The following is a 9563-nucleotide window of genomic DNA, read 5'->3' as shown; positions in this document are numbered from 1 at the left end:
ATTGTATGGCGGACTCCAAAAACCATCAACTTAGAAAACACTTCCATTACAAACTTAAAGGAATCCATCGGGGGGCAATAAAGGTTCAAAATTCCATATTCCTCTCCATGTATTAGGGCTTTGATCAATATATACCGTCCAGAATCATCTTTTATCTGGCTTAACATTTGGAAAGGAAGATTCTTCCAAATAAGGATGGCTACTCCCCGACTTTTTGAACTGAAAGATGAGAACAAAGCCTGATCAAATCCACCCTGTTGTAGCTTTAAATGTTCTTTGTCAAGTAGATGTGTCTCCTGTAAGAGAGCTACATCGACCCTTTCTTTTTTTGAGACTTGATAATATCTTTTTCCTTTGGATTGGTGACTTACTCCCCTTGACATTCCAGGTGCACCACCTCAGCCATGATCGTCCAGGCAAGCCCGAGACCTCCACAGGAGGAAGAACCCCACTAAGAAAACCTTGAATAAAGACTGTAGGAAATTCACAAATACAAAAATTCATTAAAACTTTTAAACCAACACAATTAAAAGCTATTCCTAAGTAAAGAAAAATGTGAAACATATTTGAAAGGAGACTGTCCCCCTTGCTCCCAGGGGGAATAACTGCCCCCTGGGATCCCCACCATAACTTCTCCTAGCAAGGGTCCTGCCCTCGGCCCAGGCATTGTAGAATGGAGTAGACAAATTCAAATATTTTATAAAATAAGAATTAAAAGTGAGTAACCTCTCCCCCCCCCCCCCCACCCCACTGCACCTCCCCCCCCACTCCCACACACCAACACCTGGGTGCATTTAGCAAACACAGTACAAAAGAAAAATATATAAAAATCACAAAATTACAATCCCAACAAGTATCAGACAACTAAATAAAATAATGAAAGAGGAAAACCCTGCTCTTAAGGAAAGGGCAATCCAAAACAAAACCCCCCCTCGCCCACAAATCGAGTAAGCCGCGTGAACTATAAAAAGGAAACCAAAGGAAAAGTAAAGAACAAGCCTCCCCCCCACCCCCAGGGAAAGATGAGTGGAAGAAGGATGAAAAGAATGACAAAAAGGGGTAAACAAAGGCGGGGCAGGGGGGGTTGCAAAATAAAGTCATTATCCATATGGTTGGAGTCTTGCAGTCAATTTAAGAGAGTCCAAGGATTCTTTTGTTTTTTCCAGCGACCCAAAGTTGTAAACGGATCCTCCATGGCTGAAGCGTAGCGTTGCTGGATAATGCATGGAGTATCGGATATTTAGGTCTCTCACGCGCTTCTTCGCCTCATTGAATGCCCTCCTCTTGCAGACCATGGCTGGAGAGAAATCCTGAAGTAACATTATTCTGGAACCCTTGTGCATCATGGCCTTGGGGATCCTTCCCCAGGATTCTGGAGGCTTCCTTTGTAACATTGGAGTCAGATTAGAACTGGATGGGAGCACTGATCCAAGCTGAGCCTGCTTACAGCAACCCAATGGGCCCACTCCACCCACACCTGGCCCGGTCCCGATTCCAACTTCAATAATTGTGGGAGCCATCGCTCCAAAATGTCTACAAGCTGGCCTTCCCCTTCCTGTTCGGGAAGGCCCAGCAACCGAATATTTTTCCAATGGCCCTGATTATCAAGGTCATCGATGCACTCCACCAGGGTCCGGATTCACTGCTCGAGAACCCGAACCTAACCTACGGACAACTCAGCAGCCGTCTCCGAGGCCGTGGCTCGTTGCTCTGCCCCTCCGGTGCATTGCTCAAGTTTTTTGATTTCTCGATCCTGCTTCTGCAGCATGACTGAGATTAACTCTCACCTGCACCTGGACTCCTCAATAAAAGCGTCAATCTTCTCTTGAAGTTTGTTGATCGCGGAGAGCAGAGTCGCCTCTGCAGTTAAGTCCCCCGAGGCAGCCGCGGACGTCCCTGCTGCTGTGGGAGGGGGTGGGGAGGGGTCCCTGCCTGTTGCGAACTGCAGGAGATTTTGCCCTTAGTCATTTAAAAAACAACACCAAACTATCCAAGTTTAATGTAAAATGACTGACTATGCTGGGCAAAAGCTATTTTAAATGATTTAAAAGGTGAGGTGAAGGCAGGTACCCCACTTTGCCTGAGTCTTAGGCAGATCACTACAGACTCAGACTTGCTGGGTCGCTGCCATCTTGAATCCCCCGTGTTTTGTATTAATTTTAACTTGTTTTACGTTAAAAAAAATCTAATAGCTGAGTGGAATTTGAGCTCTTTTGATGCAAACTAAATGTTGTTTAGTTTGCACTCATTAACTGAAAATGTGTTGCTGGTTAAAGCACAGCAGGTTAGGCAGCATCCAAGGAACAGGAAATCCGATGTTTTGGGCCAGAGCCCTTCATCAGGAATGCTATTTGCACTCATTAAGACAATCCTGACACCATTTTCTGTATTCAACCCTAAGCAGGTTTTAATCATTTTGTGACATTTAAGTCTGTTTGTTATTCTTCAGTCAGTGAAATGTCTCAGACATTTATTCAAACTCCGTGTCTCAGTTAGAGAATGTGGTTTTTTTGGTATATATATTTTACACCATTTGTATTAGTCCTGATGTACAAAATCAGAATTAATTGGCAAGTTCGATTGGTTTTTATACAAACTGAACTTTGTACATGCAATTTGCAATAGAAGTTATGGCATTATGAGTGAAAGTGTAGGAAGCAGAGCAAGAGAAGAAGTGCTAAAGAAAAGTGAGACTGTCTGTGTTCCTCATGCAAAGCACTGATACTGATACAACAGGTTAAATAACCTTCTGTGCAGTGGCCATTTTTATTTTTATTACATGATAAGCTTGGCTAAGAGTAGGAAAAACCTAATTGTTGGATTTATGTACACTGTTATTTCTGGATAGTATGGAGGCATTTCTTTTCTTCAGTGTTTAAATTGAATGTATTAATGACAGATCAAAAAGGATTATTTAATTAATTGATATCATAAATTGCTAAAGAAAGGTCACTCTTGGGGAAATTGCATCATTGGGCATTAACAAACAGATCAGCATCAAAAATACTTGATGCTGTAGGTACATTGAAAATTTTAGGACAGAACAATAGTTGATTAACTTAGGTTAGTAATTTAAAATGGGCATTCTATATATGTTACTAATGACAGTAATTTTTTAATTTAAATATGTTTTTCTGCTATGTTTATGACATTTAAGTCTTTAATCTGTACCCCCTGTATAGGTCAGGAAAGTAGGGACCTGAAATGTGGCCTTTTGTGAACAGGTGGTAAACCTAACTTGAAATAAGAAATGTGAGAAATAATGTTATTTGTTAATTTAAGAATGAATGATAGAGCAGATATTAAATGGAAATGTACCTTGTAAGCCATTTGGAGGAATAATGCATGTGATAGGGAGATGTACAACTGATGGAACTTCCAAATGCTGGGAGTTGCTAAGAGCTGAGTCTGAGTGGGTAGATGGGAGGTAACAAAAACGGGGTCAGGAGAAACACTTTATGGACACTAAGGCTGAGGAAGATGAAAAAGGGTTTAAGTAACAGCACTGTAAAAATAATCTATGTTCTACTCGAATCCCGAGCCTATGTCTGGCGTATTTGAGGAAGGGATTAACACTGATAGGAATGAGGAATGGGGATTTTATCCCAGGGTACTCACTGAGCCCCGAACATCTCCCAATAGTCCCCAGCACACCCCCGATTCTAAACCTCCACCTTGCTTTGAAGATAAAGGGTTCGGTATCAGTTACCCGCTTCATAGCCAACTTCATACAGATGAGCGGCCTGGACCATCCTCAACCTAGGACCATCCTGAGCCATGCCGCTGACTGCAAGGAGAAACCAGCCTAATTTGCTTAATATGTCTGAAGGTCAATACAGATGTATAATGGCACTCCTCAAGACTTATTTGCTCTTTGCAGTATGATCCTGTCCCCTGAAGAAATTACTAAGTGACAAGGACAGATTGGCCAGGCTGCTGCACTTAAGAGGACTTGAAGGAGAGTTACCCGAACAATGATGCCCAGGCAGACCACTTAATCCGGTCATTAGAATGAGCCTTACAGCAACCTGTGAACATTAATGATGTACTAGAATGCAAACCCAGAGCTGGGGAGGTGGGAGATAATTATTGGGAACAGTTTGTTACCTGTTACAGAACATTTGCAGGTGATCAAGCCTTTAATCAAGAAAATGATTCACTTTTGTTTAATGCTATGCTTTTGCTATGTATTTCTTCTGGTTTCACTGACATTATCTGGACCAACATGAACTGATAAAATAGTGAAGAAGGTGTTTGGTATGCTTTCCTTTATCAATCAGAGTATTGAGTACAGGAGTTGGGAGGTCAGGTTGTGGCTGTATGGGACATTGGTTAGGCCACATTTTGGAATATTGTGTGCAATTCTGGTCTCCTTCCTATTGGAAAGATGTTGTGAAACTTGAGGGGGTTCAGAAAAGATATACAAGGATGTTGCCAGGATTGGAGGATTAGAGATATAGGGAGAGATTGAATATGTTGGGGCTGTTTTCCCTGGAGCATCGCAGGCTGAGGGGGTGACTTTATAGAGGTTTATAAAATCATGAGGGGCAAGGATAGGATAAATAGACAAAGTATTTTCCCTGGGGCAGGGGAGTCCAGAACTAGAGGGCATAGATTTAGGGTGAGAGGAAAAAGATATAAATGAGACCTAAGGGGCAAATTTTTCACACAGAGGATGGTACGTGTATGGAATGAGCTGCCAGAGGAAGTGGTGGAGGCTGGTACAATTGCAACATTTAAAAGGCATCTGGTTGGGTATATGAATAGGAAGGGTTTAGAGGGATATGGGCAGGTGGGACTAGATTGGGTTGGGATATCTGGTTGGCACTATGAGTTGGACCAAAGGGGCTATACATCTCTATGACTCTAATACCCAGTTGCTAATGAGGTGAGCGATGATCTTCTACTGGGATGGCCAGAACAAGCATGAACCACGATCCAAGTTACAGGTAAAAACCAAATATGTCCAGTGACCTCACGATCCCTATATGCCATGTGCCAACCTCTACAGGGCTGAATGGTATCAGGATAACCACTGAGAACGGAACCTACCTCAGAAGCCCGCCCAGCAACTACAGCTGAGTAACCCTTTCTCTAGGGGACCCTGGAAAGGGGGCCAAGCAGGCCCCAGTATTGCACCTTAGGGACTGGCAACAATACAGTGAAATCCCCCCCTGACTTGAATGGCAGTCCCTTGTTTTAACTGTGGGAAATATGGCCACTGGAGAGCAACGTTTCTTTATTGTTATCTTGGACCTCCTGCAGGGATCAACATGCCTTCTTGAGTATAAATTAGCGAATATATGTACTGACTTTCGTTATACTTTTGGTATGGCCCATGATTGCGGAGCCTTATGGAAACATAGAGGATTTTTAATTTCCACGGGAAATTAAATATATCAATGCTGTTTTTGTCCAACCAGTCTGGCAGTTGTCAAATGTTTGGCTCACATTAATGCAACAGATACAGTCTCCAAGGGAAATGAACGGGTAAATACTGCTGCCAAGGAGGCAGCCTTACATCCCAAACTTCTGATCCTATTGGGTTCCCAGCAAAACCTGCTTAGAAACAGTTTAAGGATGGTTATGCCAGACCTGGGTGAAATACAGAAATTACAGGGTGCTGCCCTTGCTGAAGAGCCCAACCAATGACTCAATTGGGTTGCTCCCTCAATACTCAAATCACACTGTGGGTTACCCCTGCGGGACAAGTTTATGTTTTTTTTTTGCTCCTACTTATCTTAATTGATGATGTGCATAATTGTACACATGTAGGCAAGGAGGGAATGGTTAATACTTTACTACACACCTGGTGGCGTCCAGATTTCCAGAAAGCAGCTTAGAAACAAGCAAAAGCAAACTAATTTGTGAAAAGACAAATGCTGCAAAAAGAATGCCCTGCAGTTGTTGGACCACCCCCTTACCTGGTGGGCCTTTTACTTGTTTATTTGATTTTATGGAATTACCTAGAGTACATTGTTATAAATATTGTCCAGTAATAGCAGATGTATTTAGTAGATGGATCGAAGCCATTCCAACGACTGTTAATACTGCTACAACAGTGGTGAAAAAGTGGGAAAATATCTGCATAAGTTAATTAAAACTCTTCAATATTTACATTCACAGGTTGATCAAGCCTATTGTTTTAGATTACTTACAGTGTGGAAACAGGCCCTTCGGCCCAACAAGTCCACATCGACCAGCAATCCACCCATACCCATTCCCCTACATTTACCCCTTCACCTAACACTGTGGGCAATTTAGCATGGCCAATTCATCTGACCTGCACATTTTTGGACTGTGGGAGGAAACCGGAGCACCCGGAGGAAACCCACGCAGACACGGGGAGAATGTGCAAACTCCACACAGACAATTGCCTGAGGCTGGAATTAAACCCAGGTCTCTGGCGCTGTGGGGCAACAGTGCTAACCACTGTGCCACCCTACTGTAGAGCCTGGAGATTTTATCCTGATTAAGAACTGGGACCAGGGAAAATTGGAGCCAAGGTGGAATGGACTGTTTCAGGTGCTGCTAACTACCCCAATGGCTGCGACAGTGTAAGGACAATTCTGCTGGATTCATTGAACCGACTGTAAATGAGTCAGTAAAGGAACAGACAAGAACTAAGAAAACTACATTGGATATTGATGGCTTTGATGACTTTGGGGGAATATTCCTTTGTGGCCTGTCTCCTTTAGCTGGCCCGAGGTAGCTGAATGGCTAATACACCGGGACTCTTCTGATGATTCAGACAGACTTAATGAAGTATGGAAATGGCAGTCAGCAGGATATGAGATCACCCTATTTAGAGATTGGTACTAACCTGGCTAACAGGTCCCATGTACCCTCTTTCCTGGTAGTCCTTAACAATATTATTAATGACATAATTTGCTTTAATAAAGATGGGAACTTCTCTAGTGGCTTATATATGGGGACTAGTCAATGCTCTTTCACTATCCCATAGATTGAACCGACCCAACATTTGACTAAATTCAGTTATTTTCTTTTCGATTGATTCTTTGTCCTTAACAGGACATCAAGGTCCCTTTGGAAAGGCCATGGCTTCAGGGCATGGAAAGATGTATATTCTAGCCTAACCACCTATAATGGCACCTACTTTGTTTGTGGGCTACAGGCCTATCTATGGCTCCCTGCAGACTTGTGGGGACCATGTTACGTTGGGTATGTGGTTCCCCCTATTTGAGTTTTGGACAGGTTGCCTTTGCCCCCAAGGACCAAGAGGTACCTCCCTGCTCTTCTCACATCTCTTGGAATGTCTTCCCCCCATTGGCTTTCATTTACAGGGCACCCAATTAAGTGGATTGAGAACAATCCTGGAAAGCATTGCTAATGATACAGCAAATGACATGGTCATGATCAGGACAGTGACCCTTCAGAATTGCTTGCCTTGGACCTTCCACTTGCTAAGAAGGGTGGGACCTGTGCCATTGTAGGAAAGGAATGTTGCACTTATATTCCTGACTGGTCCTCCAATATCACTGATCTCTCAAGGCACATTATCCATGAAGTTCTTCAGCTGAATAACATAGGCTATGGTGAGATGGGTAGTATTGTGGGATGGTGGCCATTCAATGATATCTTTGGGCGTATTGGGAATATCCTTTTTTATTTTGTTTGTATTATACTCACTGTTCTTATTTGCCTTCTCCTTTCAAATGCTTGTTGTCCCTCATATTGAGCTGCTTCGAACATAACTAAGAAGACTGACCCAATTGATCAAAAGAAGGGAATGATAAAGTATGAAAGAAGTAATAGCTAAAAAGAACCTCCATATTTACAGGACTCCATTTTCTATTAATAAATTGATATTTAAAAAAGGCTAAGTTAGGTGACCATGAGAATGCTTGAATCCTGGCACAGATTAATAGTTGTCCTGTTACTCAGACAGTTGCCATAATAGTTGCTATGAAACCATGACAATGACTAGAACTAATTCCCTAGCTCCTGACTTATATAACCCTGAATAGTTGGTATGTTTAACATGTGTGAAAGAATCCTAGTAGAATTAACGGATTTGTTCCTTATTTCATTCCCATATTACTCAAATAACAGAAAATGTCAGCAGCTTTATTTAACAATATTAAATTTATTAATTATCTAACTAATTAACAAAGAAACACTATATGGTGAGAAATAGAGAAAATAAGATAGTAGTGCATAATAGGAGTATAAATGACACTGTCTCTTTACTCTGTTTCAGAGATCAGTTATTAGCATATTCAGGGTTATCTCTGATTGATACCCTGGATTTTTGTCTATCGATCTCTCGCTGGCTTAATTGCAATGAAAAGTGCTTTTTGTTACTTATGTGTGGTCTGAGAATTTCTGAGTCTACAATGCTAAATCGAATCAATTTATGGCAATGCAAAACTTGACATCCCTAGGGAAGTGTGGACCATCAGCAGGAGCAAAATTGAATTCAACCACAATCTGTAACCCCATGGTCAGTAGAATCCCCACTCCACCATTATCATTAAGCCTGGGGATTGCATCTGTCACTCAATACTTTGATGTGCTCCTCAAAACATTGTGCTATATTTCCATCGCCTTTAAAAGTTGCCTGACATTTCTGCATTCTTCCTCCCTGGCTTAGTTTCCATTGTCTCAAGACAACTATCCATATGTTGAACTTAGCAGCAAAAGACATTCCAAGATTTAGAAAGGTTTTATTGTAAATCTATCAGTTTTACTGTGAAATCTATAACACTAATATTAGTTTCCATCTTTCGCCTTTTGAACCATATCCTTGTCCAAACTCAATTCTCTACTGGAGAAGAAGCCAACTCTTATTTTTGTGTTAAACATTCACCATGATCAATGTCATTGAGAAGGATGAAGGCTACAGGTACATGGAAATACCACAACCTGCCAGTTCCTCACCCAATCAGTCACCATTCTGATTTCAAAATATTTTACAGTTCCTTCCCAGTCATTGAGTCAAAATACTTCTCAATGGCAACCACGGATAGGCAATAAAATCTTGCCCAGCCAGCAACACCCACATCCCACAAATGAATTAACAAAAACAATGCACTCCAGATCCACCTTTCAAGAATCTTTTCATTAAAAAAGAACCACTATCAAATCACCCATGTCACTGGTTAAAATACCAATTACCCATCACTGCCCACCAGGACATTTCTGACGTTGTCATCCATTTCACAGAATCATAGCATTGTGGAAGCCGGTCTTTCAGCCCAAGTCCACACTGACCCTCCGAAGAGCATCCCACCCAAACCTCTCCCTGTGACCTGCATTTCCCATAGCTAATTGAGCAAACTGGCACATCCCGAACACTATGAGCAATTTAGCATCGCCAATCCACCTAACCTACACATCTTTGGGTGATGGGAGGAAACTGAAATATGCAGAGGAAACCCACACAGACACAGGTAGAATGTGTGAACTCCATACAGTGACCCAATTTAGTACTACTTACAAATTAGTGAAGTCATTATTGAATGTTTTGTTGCGTGAAAAGTTCTATTGAAATGCAAGCTACTATTTTTGATTAAAAACAGAAGGTATCAAAAAGCTTAAAT

This window comes from Hemiscyllium ocellatum, chromosome 2 (assembly GCF_020745735.1).
Source record: "Hemiscyllium ocellatum isolate sHemOce1 chromosome 2, sHemOce1.pat.X.cur, whole genome shotgun sequence".
In the NCBI taxonomy this organism is placed as follows: Eukaryota; Metazoa; Chordata; class Chondrichthyes; order Orectolobiformes; family Hemiscylliidae; genus Hemiscyllium; species Hemiscyllium ocellatum.
This window is presented reverse-complemented; position numbering follows the sequence as displayed.